The sequence below is a fragment of the Tupaia chinensis genome, unplaced genomic scaffold (assembly GCF_000334495.1).
Source record: "Tupaia chinensis unplaced genomic scaffold, TupChi_1.0 Scaffold000093_1, whole genome shotgun sequence".
NCBI classification, from domain to species: Eukaryota; Metazoa; Chordata; class Mammalia; order Scandentia; family Tupaiidae; genus Tupaia; species Tupaia belangeri.
The window spans coordinates 3,755,345-3,773,389 of NW_006159555.1; the positions used below are offsets into that span (position 1 = coordinate 3,755,345).

The window sequence follows — 18,045 nt, forward strand, 5'->3', positions numbered from 1 at the left end:
CAAATATATAAATCAAAGATAACATCACATGGGTGAAAACTGTATATTTTGATTCCCGATGCCTGAGTCTATAGAAAACTGAGGCATTCAACTACTGAAGCATACTGATGTTTCAGATATAGACTATAACTACAAAAAGAGTAGTGTACTGACTTAGAACACAGACTTTGAAATTGGACACTTGGATTAGAAAAACGATTCTGCCTTATATGAGATATGCTGCCCAAATAAAATTATTTATATTCACCAAGTCTTCATTCCTGAACTATAAAATAAGGATTTAAAATCTCTGACTCATTGATTCATTGATGCTTGCAATAATGCCTAGAATATAATGATAAATATTATCTTTGTTTTAAAATACGATTAAATAGTGAATAGAAACAGAAGAATGAGTAGATAAAGGCAAATCTAAATAAATTTTCATGAGAAAAATGGGTTTCTCACAGATAAAGACTTCATTGTCCAGGAAGAAGAGGTAATTTTAAAAATTGTTACTGCCTTTTGTTTTTGTTTTTTTGAGAGAGAGAGCGATTTTTGCTATAGGGCATGTGTATTCACAGGAGAGAGAGAGAAAGTGAAAAATCACCCTCAAAAGGGATAACCACATTGCAATTCCTTTTCCTCCACTCTCCACTCGGGATTTTGGGCACACACATATGCGCCCCATGTGAGTTTCAAGGTTCCAAGTCTGGCACCATGTGAGAATCCAGCATCTTCACCACTATGCTACCTTCTGGACCCTCTTTTTTTTCCCCCCCCCCATAGGACATGTATGCTTGCTGGGGAGAGAAATACAGAGACAGTGAGAAGAAAAATGAAAAATCACCCTCTCAGGGGAAGAAGGATGGCCATGCCACAATCCCTTCTCCTCTATTCTCCTCCTGATATCTTGGGCTCACATGCACAGCCATCCAGCATGATTTTTAAGCCACCAGCTCAGGGACTAGAAGCAAGATTGGCCATGTGGGAGTCTAGTGCCTTAACCAATACACCACTGGCTGGACCCTCTTTTTTTTTTTTTTTTTAAGAGATTTTTGCCATAGGGCATGTATCCTTGCTGGAGAAAGGGAGATAGAGAGAGTGAGAAGGAAAGTGAGAAATCATCCCCCAGGGGAAATGGCATACTGCAACTCAAAGCCTGGTCATCCAGCAATGTAAACACTGCACTATCTGCTAGCCCCACTATCATCTTTCTAACCATTTTTGTTAGAAATGACAATACATAATCTCAACTATGATGTGAGCTCATGCATCTTATTCAAAAATTATTCAGAACCAGCCAGATAGTGCAGTGGTTTAGTGCTATGCATATGTAGCTGGAGCCCACATGGCTAAACATAATTTAAATCTCACCCTTGGTGGCTTGAAGGACATGTCAAGTATGTGTGTGTGCCTGTCAAAGCCTGACACGATGGAAAAATGGAAGAAAAAGGACTGTGGCATGACCACAAACTACTGTTGGGGGGTGCTTTCTCACTGTCTCTCCCTCTCTTTTCTTCTGTCTCTCTGGTGAGTGCACATGCCCTCTGACCAAAACAAAATAGAGTTAACTCATCAATTTTGGCCCATGACAATCCTAATTATGCACATTTATTTAAAATATTTAAACACATAATTGCAATACTTTCATTTTTCCAGTTTTATGAGTTATTATTTATACCGATATACTAGTGGAAAATTGAAACCAAAAGTCCATGGATTAAAGAATCAGTTCTACAGGGGACCAGCAGTTGGCGTAATGGCTGTCTCTGGACTCCCATGTAGTCAACTGCAGTTCAAGTCCTGGATCCAGTGCATGAACATGCGTGCCTAAGATCTCGAGAGGAGAACAGAAGAGAAGGGATTGCAGCATCCCCATTCTCTTTCTGTCTCTCTCTCACTCACTGTCTGTGTTGCAAGCGCACGAGCCCTATAGCAAAAAACTCTCCAAAAAAAGGATCAGTTCTACAGAACATTGTAGTAGGCTGAAAGTGCATTGCTTAAAAAGTCTAGGTTTTAATCCCCAGAACCTTCAAATATTTCTTTTATGTAGCAAAAGAATATTAATTTACATGGCAAAGGATGTTAACTGTGTTAACACTAGATTGCAGGTACTCACACATGACCAGCATGTTCATGAAGACTCTAAGCACAAACCCTGTTGTACCACACTACTTGCCTTCCAAGTTCCCAAGTTTCAGTAATTCTGATATTATTCTTTGTTTCCCAACCCACCAGCTTATGACCCTTGCCATTGTCCTTTCTGTGATACTTGAGTTTTATTTACCTGTTTGATTCTTCTGTATTGTCTATCAATTACCCATATTAAAATTTTTTCTATTAAAATAGCTGAAATGGCGGGAACCAGCAGTTAGCGTAATGGCTATGTCGCTGGACTCCCACGTAGTCGACCGCGGTTCACGTCCTGGACCCGGTGGCTTGAAACTCACGCCGGGCGCGTGTGCGTGCGTGCCCAGGATCCCGAGAGGAGAATGGAGGAGAGGGGATTGCGGCGTGACCATCCCCCCTGGGGGGTGATTTCTTGCTTTCTGTCTCTATGTCTCTCTCTGTCTGTCTGGCGAGCGCACGCGCCCTACAGTGAAAATCTCTCCAAAAAAAAAAGAAAAAATAGCTGAAATGGCTTATGTCTCCTGAAATGGCTTATGACTCTGATTTACCTAGTTCCATAGCTCATCACTTCAGGTCCTATTTCTCACTCACAGGACTGGGAGCTCTCTAGAAAGCTACAAAGAAAGCCATTTCCATTACTGGGAAACAACTACTGTGTTACTACCACAAGAAATCTGGTCTTATGCAGTCTCACAGCCCTTGTTGGAATCTAAGTGACTAAAATCTCCAGGAAAAAAATCAACCTTTGAAAAAGTAAAAGTTAAAATGACATTCAAGCTGGTCCTATAGCCTAGAGCTTAAGGGAGTCATATCGCACATGGCTGACTGTAATTCAAATCCTTGCCATGGGAGCTTAAAACACACAGAAGGTGTAGGTGTGTAGGTGTGTGTGCATGTGTGTGTGTACATGTACATGACAAGTGCCCCAAATCCAGAGAAATGGAAGAGAAAGGTTTGTGATGTGACCATGCCCCATGGGGTGGTGGGTGCTTTCTCCCTTTTCCTCTCTCTCTGGCAAGCACATGTGCTCTCTAGCACATGGTATTTATAATTACATACATTCCAGTACATAAAATAAATACATTCCAGTACATAAAATAAATACATTCATTCTTCCAGTTTTCCCAACATTAGATGTAAAATCCTTAAAGCTGAGTCATCTCTGTTAATAAAACTTTTTTTAATGGTGTCTTCTTTATCCATGACAGAGGGCATATGTGTGTGAGAAAGAGAGAAAGACAAGCACCCTCTACATGGTTTAGTCATGGTGCAATCCCCTTCCTCCAGTCTCATAGCTTGTTAGGCCTCGGGTGCTCATGTGAATTCCCAGCATGATCCTGGTCTACCCAACCAGGAATTCCAATTGCAGTCACTACGTGACTTCTAGTACTGCATCTCACCATGCTGATTACACCACCATGGCTGGGCCTTCAGTGAGACATTTCTAAGAGCCAAAAAGAAAATTCCACAGGGTTATGAGTTTCAATGAACTGGAATAACAGTTAAATCAACTTTGTAATACATCAGCGTATAAGAATATATTCATTATTATTGGTTGAAAGATTTTTTCCAAAAAAAAATGCTATTTACCTTGTTAATATAGACATCCCTATTTTGACAAAAACAAACAAACAAAAGGATGGTAAAATTAAACCCTCATCCTGTATCAACTACATAAAGACCACATATAGTTGGTGCTTTGGTTCTTACAAGATCATTGTAATGGAATTCCAATAGCATGATATAAAATAATTCACAATATCTAACTTAAGTAAGAACACTAAAGATATAGATGTGAAGTTCAAATAAGGTTGCTAAAGACTATTTCCACTGTAAAACAAATAACTTGTATCAAAATTCTATAAACTTCTCTGACGTCACTACCGACAGAATTTTCATACAAAAAGTAGATAAAGGAATGTTAACTTTCATACTATATATTATTCTGTGCTTCAACTTTAAGAAAAGTATTTTTTTAAAAAAAGAAAAGTATTGAAACTTTTATCATACACATGCATTGTTTTGTCAATGAAACAAATACTTTTCTAAAAAAAATAATTTGAAAAGAAGAAATAAAGGACTTAGAAAAACATATAATTGGTAAGAAATTTTTTCAATACAAATGGATAAAGCAACCTCAATATACATGTATTCCCTGGGGTAAAATTGTAAATCCATATAAATGAAATAAGAAGCAATCTTAATGTCCAAAGGGGAAAAAAAATACAGATTCTATGACCCAAGTCTCTGAGTAAACTAGTGACATTATGCTTAAAGTACCTATGTATAATAAGATTAAGAACCTGTGCCAACATATAAATTAACACACTACTTCCTTCCATCAGATAGTCTTGCTACCTCAATCAATCAATCAGATAAACTAAAAAGTATTCTTAAAGGTTAATTTACATTTTAATGTAAACTGGCTTCAAACAGTAGGTTGACCAGACACCACACTTCGAGTAGCATTGAAGCCTACATATACCTAAAACTAAATGGAAGGGGAAAGGTTGAAACTATTAGTCAATCCGAGTTCAAAGTAGGAAATAGAAATAACTCTAGACACTTAAAGTAGAAAAAGGATTTAATACAGATAATTCAGTACAGACAGAAATGTTGGAAGGAAAGAACAATGGGCAACTTAGTGAAGCTGAAGATTCCATCATAACTACAATCCAAATATCAGAGAATTACTATTGCTATCTCTGCCACCTCTACCTCTTATTCCCCATATACCAGGTAACCAGATCAGGTCTGGTAAATTCAGGATCTCTAAACCCTCATGGTATTGCTGGGCAGATGAAAATGGCCTCTAACTCCTTCTGACTTCCAAATACAGGACTACTACATTTACTGGAACAGTTATCTTCCAACCAGAATCCTAGCTTCAGGGAAATCTAGTCATTAGTTTTTCAGATTCAACAGAATAAGAGTATGAATATACTTTCACAGGCAAGTGAAAAATTCAGATAAAATTATCCAATTTCCAACAATCTCTGAAGTCTTTTTCAATCCTGCAGTGTTGCATTCTATGACAGAGATAAAGACATGTAAACTCCAACTACCCAGTTATCCTCTCGCCTTCATCAACTCCACAAAGACTATGGATAATTTCAATCAAACCATTCTTTTCTTGGCCTCTTCAGTCTCAAAAGAAGTTTTTGCCTTTCTCTTCGACCAAAACCCATTCCCAAGTTCTGCTCTAATTTTCATCCCCAAAGTCTTAGAGACTTAGATTCATCACTCCCCTCTTCATTTCTCCTGAACTTCATATTGGTTCTTTTGCCAACATACAGTTGAACATATATCTATGATCTTAATAATATAAACTCTCCCATGACATTGTATCTTCCCTACTAAGTATCTTCTTCCTCACATTCAAGTATATTCATTCACAGCTTCTATTTCTTCTTGGATTTAGTCTGCAGGACTCTGAAACCTGGCTAAAAGTGCTCACACAAAAAAACAACTAGGAAACCATATTTACCAAGTTTACTATTTATTGTGGGACACTTTGTTGTGGAAAAATAAATAGCATTTATCTTCCTTGAGTTCTACATCAAAAGAAAAAGGGAAACATATAAGAAGCCTCACAGTAAATAAATGTGACTTAGCCATAAGAGCCAAATGAGCTTGTTAACTTCCTATCCCATACCAGTCACCCAAGGATAAGTTTGACGGTAGGGCAGACACATTAACTCGAGTTTCTGTCTTACTCTCTTAGGCAGAAGAGAAAGGACAGAGAATCAAAGTCACATCCTGATCAAATGATCATGTATGTTAATAAACTTCTTTGATTTATTCCTAAATGACAAATAGCAATTATGCACCTGAGACCCAAAAAAGGAGATGAGGAAATAAGGTATAAGGTATACAGGGGAAAATTATCCCTATGAAAACTAAAAGACTAGAAAAGAGGTACTCCCCTCTAGGGTTACTTATTAGGTTTTTAATTTTCTTGGACTATCTGAGATATTTACACTGCTGTTCTTGACCTTCCTATGAGAAAGTTTTTTTTTTCTCTCTTAACTTCCAAGAAACTCCATTCTCCAGGTTTTCCTCCTAATTCTCTGACCTATCCTATCTTATCTCCTTCATGCCTAAGGTATAACACCATGTTCCCATTCTATAGTATCTCTTAGAAAGCCCATCTACTTCTGTAGCTTCCTCTGTCACCCATGTGCTATAGATCCAAAAACAGGATATTTATCTGCCTACTCAGCATTTCACCTCAAGGATACTCATATATATCCTGAGAGCAATATATCAAGACAGACTTGACATCGTTGCCCCAAAGGAAGCTTTCTCTCCCACTTTCTCTGCTTTGGTGAGTGATATTAGCATTCACCCAGTCTTCCAAGTCAGAAATCTTGAGACACCCCTGACTCCTCTCTCTCCTCTACCCACTCTGCCCTCTCTACCACATTACTAGATCTAATTAATCATGTTCTAGATATATTTCATATCAGCCTCTTGAGCTCCATTTCTACTACCCATGCCTTGGTTCAAACCCCTCAGCATCAATTCAAATCTAATTTACCACAATAGTTAACTACTATGCTTGATTTCAAAGCCCTTATAATAGATACTTTTTATTTTGAGTTATTTGCAGGTTGGTTGTTTGGTTTGCTATTTTTTTTTTATTGTTTTGTATATTTCCTTTCTTTTTCTTTTTCTTTTTTTTTTTTTTTTATCTAACATCTATTATCTCTTCTTTTGTTAACGGCAGTCCAGTTTTGCTGAGTGAATATCAGGTACCAGTGTGTGTTTTCTTTTTAAAATGTATCCAATTGATGATCTATGTGTAATGTATACAAGAATACGACAGGTTCCCTTTGACTGAAATATTTTATTAATTCAAACTAGTGCTTAATGATGGTGGTAAAGAAAGAAATTACAGGATATGTTGAGATCAGGGAATTCAGGAACAATAAAGAGTTTCGTTGTAAAAATTGAAACCATCGAACTAGAGGATCAATAGTTCTTCGGTTTCTCCTTCTTGGTCACTGATAATGTTCTAATATCCTGAGGGCTTGATTGTGTAGCATCTATGAATTTTGTTTTAAGTGAACATGGCTCCTTTGAGTAGTACTGCTCCTGTAACAATATCTAAGTAAGTGAAACACACTCCATAAGCTTATGCTATACAAATTTGTGCTTTCATCTCTGTAACTCCCCCTGAAAGCCTTTTCTATCAAAGTAATAGTTACCTTAGATGTGTTCAATCTCACCTAAACATAAAGCATTCACTTTTGTCTGTCACACACTGTTTCCTCCTCCTCACACGGTAGAAGGAAGTCCTTTGGTTTGAAAGCTTTGCCGGCGTTTGAGAAAGTAAATCACTTTCAAGTTCAGTGTGAATATTTTCAAAAGGATTTTACAAAGGGTTTTAATAACAACACAGTCTCTCTTCCCCCACCCTTAGCTCAAACCTGATTTTGAACTCTAAATTCAACATCAAGCTTAGATTCTCAAACTGCACACGCTGAAAAGGACTTCAGATTCCATCTCAATCCCATCTACTCATTTTACCGTCAAGGAGAAAGAGAACTGGACAGAAGAAAATATTTGTTTAAGGTTTCGATAGGTTTGACATAATTGAAATTTATTTCCCAAATGGTCTTGGGATTTTGAACAATAGCAATTTCAGTAACTCTCAAACTATTCACCTATCTTGCTTGATCCTAGGCCTCTGATTTTAACTCAGCTACCACTCATCATTTCCCTAAAATACTGCCTTCTGCCCCTTTTCCTTAAACCTTAAAAGTCTTCTTTAAGACTCTGAGAAAAAAAGAGCTATGAGAGTGGTGGGGAGGGGGCCATATTCTGCCAAGGCTGAGCAATGAGGAACTGCTTCTGGTTGTTTATACCCCTTAGAAAGAACAGACCTGGTATAAATAGTGTTCACCCAAACCTCTGGCTCAGAAAGGCAGTTGGGTCTCCATAATGAAAGACAAGAGATGGCTTCATGGATAGGCTCTGTAAGTTGTGGGGAAACAGGGAATGAAGGGGCTGGGCAACAGCAGCAGAAATTTTTTCCAAGTCACAAAAAAAGAATGATTGGGATGTCCCCCTTACTTATTGCAATCACCCTTCATACACACCTGCACACACACACACACACACACACACACACACATACAAAACAACAGCAACAATAACCACTACATACTAACAAGCTATAATTTTGTAATTTTACTATATATTTATACCTGTTAAACTAAGGGTGATTGGGATGGGGAAATAAAGATACAAATATACTGTGTAATTTCTTCCAAGTACCTTACTCCCATAGATGTCCCTGCATTTTATAACCCTTCTAAAGCCAAGAGTTGACATTTTCTACTTTTCTAAGTTTCCATTTTCATTTTGTGCCCTAAGGTGTAAGAAATATGCATGGAATAAATGAAATCCTAATAACCTTCTACTACCTAGCAAACAGGAAGTGAAAGTGTTCATTTTGTAATTTTTTTTTTGGAGTCATCCAAGAAGACAAGCAAGAAACATCCTAATAACCTTCTACTACCTAGCAAACAGAAAAAGTTCATTTTGTAATTTTTTTTGGAATCATCCAAGAAGACAAGCAAGAAAGAGACTGCAATTAAACATAAAGAAGGTCTAAAAACTAGAGCTATACTATTATACCACAAAATGGAATATACCTGAAAGCAATAATGTCTCCATCAGTAGAAACATTCAAGCAAGGACCAAAAACAGTTGGCCACCATTTTGCTAAAAGGGGTTCAAGCATCTAGCAAAGGGCTAGAAGAGATGACCAACCTTTAAGTTGCCTTCTAAGAGTTACATTCTTTATTTCAAGTAAGTCTTAAATATGGCTAAAATAGTGACTGAGATTGAGATTTGGATTATGTGGATCCCCCAGTTCAAGAACACACAAATCAACTTCTGTCTCACCAGTAGAGTTAATCTCTCTCCTGATGTCTCAATCCTGTTTCATCTCTCTTGGTTAAAATGGTCCCCAAAGGCCTTAGTCTTAACTTTCCAATGCCTAGAGAGACCATTGCTGGATACACAATGCAGTTGCACATTAATTGCAAAGTGGGTTACAAATGAAAATAAAGGAAGTTCACATCAAACGTTTATAGAAGTTAAGTGGACTTCAAGGTAATGCCAGTTCTACAAATCAACATCAAGACAGTAAGTCCTTGATTTTGTCAATATTTATCTTTCAGGTTAATCCGTCTGGAAATTGAACAAAAACAAGAATTAAGCATTCTGGCTGCCTTCTTCATATACATAATCACTTATGCAAGACAAGCTTGATTGGTGTCTGGCTGCATAAAAATTGACTATTAGGAATGTTCTTTTTGTAAAGGAAAGTTCTAATGGCCAAATGGTCTAAGAAGCTTGTAAAAAGTCATTATTCTTTTTTAGAGAATTGAGCACAATTTGTAGGTAAGCCAAACAACTGTCATTAAACTCAGCAGCAGCCAATGAGAGAACTCATTTGTATATGTGAAATTGATTAGTTAATACCTTCACAAAGTGTCATTGATTCAAGATGGTGTGAATGATAGCAAGGTTCATTTGTTTCCTATCTCATCACAAACCAACCAATTGTTTTGTTGTTGTATTTATACCTAGAAACTTCATGTTATTTGAAAGGTACTAGGGGCCTGCTCATGGCATAGTAGATCATGAGGGATGTACTATACAGTTAGAGGCCCAGACCTATTGGCTTGAGAAACACGCTGGGCATGTGTGCATGCATGCAGAAAATCCTGAAGGGAGGGAGAAATGGAGAAGTGATTACAGTATGACTATCCCCCACAGAGAGTGTTTTCTCATTTTTTCTCTGCCTGTCTCTTTCTCTTTCTAACAAGCACAGGCATCCTCTGGCCTGTAATTTTCCTTCCTCATATTGTCCTTGTCTGGCCTCATAAATTGAGATTGGAAACTGTCCTTCCACTCCAATTTTTGGATGAGTTTGAGAAGACTGAAATTCTTCTTTAAATGTTTGGTAGAATTTTGGGAACCAGCAGTTAGCATAATGGCTATGTCGCTGGACTCCCACGTAGTCGACCGCGGTTCGTGTCCCGGACCCGGTGGCTTAAAACTCACGCCGGGCGCGTGTGCGTGCGTGCCCAAGATCCCGAGAGGAGAATGGAGGAGAAGGGACTGCGGCGTGACCATCCCCCCTGGGGGGTGATTTCTCGCTTTCTGTCTCTATGTCTCTCTCTGTCTGTCTGGCGAGCGCACGCGCCCTACAGTGAAAATCTCTCCCAAAAAAAAAAAAAATGTTTGGTAGAATTTTACAAAAAAGCCATCTGTTTCTGGGCTTTTCTTTGGTGAGAGATTTTTCAGTACTGATTTACAAAGATTAAATCTCTGTTCAGATTTTATATTTCTTCATGATTTAGTTGATAAGCTGCATGTGTCTAGTAATTTATCTATTTCTTGTAGGGTATCCAATTTGTTGGCAATACTCATTTATAGTAGTCTCTTATGATCCTTTGCATTTCTGTGGTATCAGTTGCTGTGACTCCTATTTGATTTCTGATTTTTCTCTCTCTTGTCTTAAATAGTCATGCTAAAACTTGTCAGTTTTAATTTTTTTCAACTGTTAGTTTCTTAGATCTTTTCCACTGATTTTGTAGTTTCTATTTCATTTATTTCTGCTCTGTAGCTTCCTTCTGATAACTTTGGGCTTAGTTGTTTTGGTTTTTGTTTTCCTAGTTCCTTTAAGTATGAAAGTGAGATTATTTACTTGAGATAGTTCTTTTTCCTAATGTAGGCATTTATTATTATAAACTTTTAAGAACTGTTGTATTTCTATTTTGTTTTGAGATTTATTTTTAATTCCTTTTTGATTTCTTTTTTGACCCATTTGTTCAGAAGTATGTTGCCTAATTTCCACACATTTGTGAATTTTCCAGTTTTCCTCTTGTTTTTGATTTCTGGCTTCATAACATTGTAATCAGAAGAATATTTGACATGATTTCAACCTTAAATTTGTTATATAGCTTTATATATGTTCTATCCTGTAGGATATTCTGCATGCACTTGAGAAGAATGTGTATTCTGCTGTTGTTGGATGAACTGTTCATTTGAAGTCAGTGAGACCTATTTGGTCTAGAATGTAGTTCAGGTTCATGCTTTCTTACTGATTTTCTGTCTGGATGATCTATCCATTCTTTAAAATGGAATCTTGAGGTCCCCTACTACTTTTGTATTGCTGACTGGGTACATATATTTTTATAATCATATCTTTTTGATAAACTTACCACTTCATTATTTTATACTGATATATAATGTCTCTCTTTTTATCTTTTTTTTAACCTAATTTTTACTTTATCTGATATAAATATACCTATCTCTCCTCTCTTTGGTTTCTATGGAATATCTTTCTTTGTCTCTTCCTTTTCAGCTTATGTGTGTCTTTAGAGCTAAAGTGTGTCTCATATCAACAATACATTTGGCCTGATTTTTTCTTTTAATCCAGCCATATGTCCTTTAGAGAATTTAATTCACTTATATTTAAAGTAATTAGGATTGCTAAGAACTATTACAATTTAATTGATTTTCTGTCTGCTTTTTAGTTCCTTCCTTATTTATTCCTTTCCTGCTGTAATACTTTGTGATCTGATGATTTTTTCCATACTGATATGCTTTGTTTCCCTTCTCTTTATCTTTTGTGTATCTACTAAATGTTTATGTATTGTAGTTATCATGAGGTCTGCATAAAATTTCTAATAATTTTGATAGTGTATTTTAAGCTGATAATTTACAAAAATTATACATTTTACTACTCCCCCATGTCTTTGCTGTTACAATTTACTTCTTTTTATAAGTGTATTAACAAATTATTCTAGCTGTAATTACCCTTAATACTTTTGACTTTCAACCTTTATACTAGAATTCAAAGTGATTAAACACCATCCTAACAATTTTAGAGTATTTTGAATTTGACTATGTAGTTATCTCAACTGGTGAATTTTAAGCGTTTATGTGTTTTGATGCTACTAATTAGGAGCTTTTTGTTTCATCTTGAAGAACTCCCTTTAGCATTTCTTGTAGGACATGTCTAGTGATACCGAACTCCCTTTGCTTTTGTCTGGAAAAGTATTTTTCTTTCCTTCATTTCTGAAAGACAGGTTTTCCAGGTAAAGTATTCTCTGTTGGCAGATTTTAGTTTCAGCACTTTGAATATATCATCCACTATCTCTTGGAAGATTTCCACTGAGAAATCCAGTGATAGTCTAAACGAGCTTCCCTTGTAGGTGGCAAGTCTATTGTTTAACTGCTTTTATAATTTTTGTCTGTAATTTTGATAGTTTGATTATACAATTTCCTTCTGTATCTATGAATTCCATCCCCCAAAATCCAACCAATCATAAATAGAAAATAAATAAATAAATAAATAAATAAATAAATAAATAAATAAAAATACCACAATAATAATACAAAATTTAAAAAATAATAGAGTACATTTACATAGCATTTACTTTGTACTATTAGTAATCTAGATATTATTTAAAGTATGCAAAAAATGTGCATAGGTTATGTGCAAATACTACACTATTTTATAAAGAGACTTAATTTTCCATAGATTTTGGTATACAAGGAAGATTCTGAAATCAATCCTCTGTGGGTGCCAAGAAATTACTGCAGTTTTCTCCCATTTCCTCTGAGAGAATGACTTTGTGAAAAGCAGGCTCTGGATTGCTTTCATTCATCTTAAAAAATCATAATTTCTCTACTGGTGTATGAAAGTATATTTAGTGATTTGTGGAGCACAGACTTTGGAAGCCTTCAGAAAGAAAAACTGAATTCTCTAAGGCAAGGATCAAGGAGCCAGAGGAACCTCACAAGCAAGACAAATAGAAGCAGGAGAGAGGCTGTTATGGATTGGCAATCCTGGTGGATGTAAAGGAGGAAGTGACCTGCCCCAACTGCCTGGAGCCCCTGACAGAACCCCAGAGCCTAGACTGTAGACACAGCTTCTGCCAGTCTTGCATCACTGCATACCACACTAAATCCACTGTGGGACAAGAAGAAGAGAGCTGCTGCCCTGTGTGCAGAGTCAGTTACCAGCCTGGGAGCATGCAGCCTAACCGCCATCTAGCCAACATAATGGAGAGGCTTGGGGAGGCCAACCTCAGTCCAGAGGAGGGGCAGAAGGTAGATTGCTGTGCATGCCATGGAGAGAAGCTCCTACTCCTCTGTAACCAGGATGGGAAAGTCCTTTGCTGGCTTTGTGAGCAATCTCAGGAGCATTGTGGTCACCAGACATTCCTCCTAGAGGAGGTTGCCCAGGAATACCAAGAGAAACTCTGGGTAACTCTGAAGGAGCTGATGAAGAAACAGCAAGCAATTGAGATGTGAAAGGCCGACATGCATGAAGAGAGAACTTCCTGGAAGAATCAAACTCAGGGTGACAAGAAGCAGTCCAGGCAGATTTTGCAAAACTAAGAGGCACCGTGGACTCTGAAGAGCAGATGGAGTTGCAGAAGCTGGTAAAAGAGGAGGGAGATGTTCTACATAGCCTGTAAGAGTCTGAAAATGAACTGGCCGAGCAGAGTCAGGTGGTGAAAGATCTCATCTCAGATCTTGAGCATTGGTTGGAGGGGTCAACAATAAAGATGTTGCAGGATACAAATGACCATAAAAAGGAATGAGACATTGATTCTGAACAAGCCAAAAACGTTTCCCAAGCAGAAGAGGGTGTTCCAAGCTCCTGATCTGAGGAAGAATGCTGCAAGTGTTCAAAGAGCTGACAAATTTTCAATGCTACCGAGCTCAGATGGCTTTTTCTGCACGAAAACCTTCATTGATTTTTAATTAAACCATTGTTATTTCTGTGGATCAAAGACAAATAAGACATAAATTCAACAGGACATCAAGTTCTTCATATTACTATAACAATGAAGATAATGGTGTCCTGGGTTCCCCATGTATCACATCAGGAAAACACTACTGGGAACTAGATATGTCCAACAGACATGCCCGGATCCTGGAGTATGTTAGAAATTTTATCACAAACCCACTATAATGCCAGGTATGCAATGAGTTGTAAAGTACTATCCTAAATATGGTTCCTGGGATATAGGACTACAGGATCAATCTGAATATAAAGTTTATAAAGATTCTACCTTCCCTAATCCTTCTATATGACCCTACCCCTGACAGTTTCTCCTTGTCGCATTGGGGTTTTCATAGGCTATGAGGCTGGCATTGTCATATTTCAATGTCACAAATCATGGGTTTCTCATTCATAAATTCTCTGCATGTGACTTTTCTCAGGGTGTTTCCCAGTATTTCAATCCTTGCCAATGTGCAGTTTCCCATGGTCCTATGCTCTCCAGGGTCCTGAACCTTCTTACATCCTCACCACTTCTGTGCAGAGCGCTTGCCCTGGATGCAGCTCATGCACCTGAGCTCATCTGCACTATGGTAAGCATCTTTTCTGTGTCTCCCTTCTTTCCTCTTGAATGTCCTTGTCAAGTTTAGGATGTGCAAATTGACTTGTGCCATATCCTTCCCAATATTTTATTTGCACTTTGAAGAGAATTTTTTTCCTACCATTTCTCAGACTCCCAAGCAAAAATTACTAATTCCTCAAAGAAAAAAAAAAGACTAAAACAGCACCTCTGCCAAGTATTTAAAACCCAAATCCTCTTGAAACTGAATAAGGAGATGAAGAAAAGATTTTCAACAACTTCTGTATTAAGAAAGACCAATATAGGAGTCACTCATTATAAAATGAATCCTTAGCAGTGTGGCAATTTACTCATCATGCCTCCTATCTGTCAAAGAGTTAAGGAAAAAAATCATAAATAATATATACTAAGAGTAGAGGTTTTTGTTCCAGAGTGTTTCTGTTCAAATCCTTTCTTTTTACATATTGAAAACTGGAGAAATCAAACTATAATTTCAGCAGCATAATCTTAAATAACATATACAAATGTCTGTTTTTATTTTCATAAATAATTTTGTTGTTAAAAGCTACTTTGGATCATTGTGAGAAAATCAATCCATTAATTACAAAACATCTTTGAAGTATCTTGATTTAATAATAAACATTTGCTCATTTGATTAATAAAACATGTAAAATGTGAAAAAAAAAAGAAATGACTGCAACATGTTTCAATGAAGTCCTTTGGATTGAACTGATTAGAAAACCTTATAACTGGATATCTCAGGGTATCTCTCCTATAATTTGGCAAGTTTTCAGCCATCTCTTTAAATAAACTTTCCCTCTCTCTTCTCCTTCTATGAATTCTATAATGAACATATTATTTTTCTTGATGGTGTCCCACATACCCCATCAACTTTCTATACTCCTTTTCATTAATATTTTTTATTTTTTTCTCCTTAACTCTGTATAATTTCAAATGATCTGTTTTGAGTTCATGGATTCTTTTCTCTGCTTCATTGAGCCTGCTGTTGGTGCTGCCTGCTGTATATTTAATTTCACTCATTATTTTAGTTTCAGAATTTCTGCTTTTGTTTGTTCTGTTTGTTGAACTCTTTTGTTGTTGTTCATGTATTGCTTTCTTGATTTCATTGAGTTGCATATTTGTGTTCTCTTACAGTTCACTGAGCTTCCGTAAAACAATTATTTTAAATTCTGTCATTGTATTCATAGATCTCCATTTTGGGTAGATCCATTCCTAGGAAAATCATTGTGGTCCTTGGTGGTATCACTGTCCAATTTTTTATGTTCTTTGATGTCTTGCATTACCAGTTTTAGATATGTAGTAGTAACCTCTTCCAGTTTTTACTGATTTTACCAATCAGCCTGACAAGTGATTCCAAGGCTCTCTAAAACCTTTTTCTCTGGATGAACACACTCCATTCTTCTCTTGGAGTGGGAGAGGGTATTCTTAAGAAAATATAGCTTCTGTCAATCTCATAAATCCAGGCTGGTTTCTAAGGGCCTTGTTTCCTTTAGAGCGTCACTCTGAAAGTCAAGTTTGTGTGCCTTTTTCCAGACCTCCAAAACAACTGAGCTGACTACATGTGCTTACAAACTATTGGCAAAGGGTAAGTGTAGTGTATGTAAGCAGTCAGTCACAGAAAAGAAAGGGGAGAATTGTGTAGACCATTAGACGCTGTGCATCTGCAGATGAGATATCTCAGATGGATCAGTGAGTAGCTATCCTGATAGAATCCAAGAAAAGATTAGTAAGATGCACAGCTCTTTGTTGAGTTTTGAGCCCTGATTACTGTGAGTCTCCACTTTTTTCTCTGTCCCCAGCTTTCCCCAGCCATTCAGCCATGCTAAGCCCTTCAGTATTTTGGGTGAAACAAGAAAGAGATGGGCCTCTTTCTGCACAGCTGGGTATCCTGGGCACTTATTCACTACATTCTCGCTTCCTCCATGGAGGAACCATGGTTAATGGGGTCTTTCTTGGCACTAAGCTGTGTCATCCTTGAGAACGATGATATGGATAATATGAACCTTTTTTTTAACCCTCTTTAATGTATCTTTTCTAAGACTGTCTGCCCCAACAGTATGCCGAAATTGTTCTGTTAGACCTTCTAACTTCCACAAAAATGCCCTTTTCACGGATGGTTGTCAAAAATTAGTGAAATGTGGGGCCAGCAGTTAGCGTAATGGCTATGTTGCTGGACTCCCATGTAGTTGACCGTGGTTCGAGTCCCAGACCCAGTGACTTAAAACTCACACCAGGCACATGTGCGTGCGTGCCCAAGATCCCGAGAGGAGAATGGAGGAGAAGGGATTGCGGCGTGGCCATCCCCCTGGGGGGTGGTTTTTTGCTTTCTGTCTCCCTGTCTCTCTCTGTCTTTCTGGTGAGCACATGTGCCCTACAGCAAAAACCTCTCCAAAAAAAAAAAAGTGAAATGTGAAGAGATAATGGTATAAAAATCCTATTCTGATACCTTGTTCAATCACTTAACAGTTGATTTATTTCAAGACCAGTAGATGGCATATGGTTCATTACTGAACTCTCACAGAGTCGACCATAGTTCAAGTACTAGACCCGGTGGCTTAAAACTCATGTCAGGTGCATGTACATGTGTGTGTCCAAAATCCCAAGAGAATAGAGAAGAAGTGGCCATCCCCCCCACCAGGGAGTGATTTCTAGCTTTCTGTCTCTGTCTCTCTGGCAAGTGCATGCACCCTACAGCAAAAATCTCTCTTTTTTTTAATTACTTTTCATTTAACTTGATTTATTTTGACCAGAGAAGGACAGAGTGAGAGAGAGAGAGAGAAAGTGAGAAAGCAAACCATCAATTCCAGGACTTAAGCCATGGTCAGCCATGTGGGAATCCAGTGCCCTTAGCCACCAAGCCACCTGCTGGCCTCGCAAAAATCTCTATTAAGAAAAAAAAAAGAACTGGAACCAGCAGTTAGCGTAATGGCTATGTCGTTGGACTTCCACGTAGTCGACCGTGGTTCATGTCCCGGACCTGGTGGCTTAAAACTCACGCCAGGTGCGTGTGCATGCGTGCCCAATATCCCGAGAGGAGAATGGAAGAGAAGGGACTGCGGCATGACCATCCCTCCTGGGGGGTGATTTCTCACTTTCTGTCTCTCTGTCTCTCTCTGTCTGTCTGTCTGGCGAGCACACGCGCCCTATAGCGAAAATCTCTCCAAAAAGAAAAAAAAAAAAAGAACTGATGTATTTCTAGGTATCTTCACTTTCTTATTCAAGCCATCATACTACACAGTCTGGAAGTTATGGATAAAAACATTTCTTTTCTCAAGTATATACTAACTTTTACTTTTTGATTTCCTTGAGTGTACCTAACATCTAACACTACCACCATTGGGAAGAGTTGTCTAAGGGAACTTAAGTGCTCTGAAGGCATCTTTCTCTTTTGACCATTAATAATTGCTTCATCATAGTCTCCAATCTGTTTTCTTCTCTTTGTTTCTTCTGTCAGGAATAATTACTTTATTATTTCTATCCCTGCCTTCCACCCCTTTCACATCACATCATA

The 18,045-nt window shown here is 37.6% G+C and overlaps 1 pseudogene; it reads left to right on the top strand.

The window, feature by feature from the left end:
• The window catches only part of LOC102496332 (tripartite motif-containing protein 5-like), a 120,987-nt pseudogene that overhangs the window by 81,064 nt on the left and 21,878 nt on the right, over positions 1-18,045 (top strand).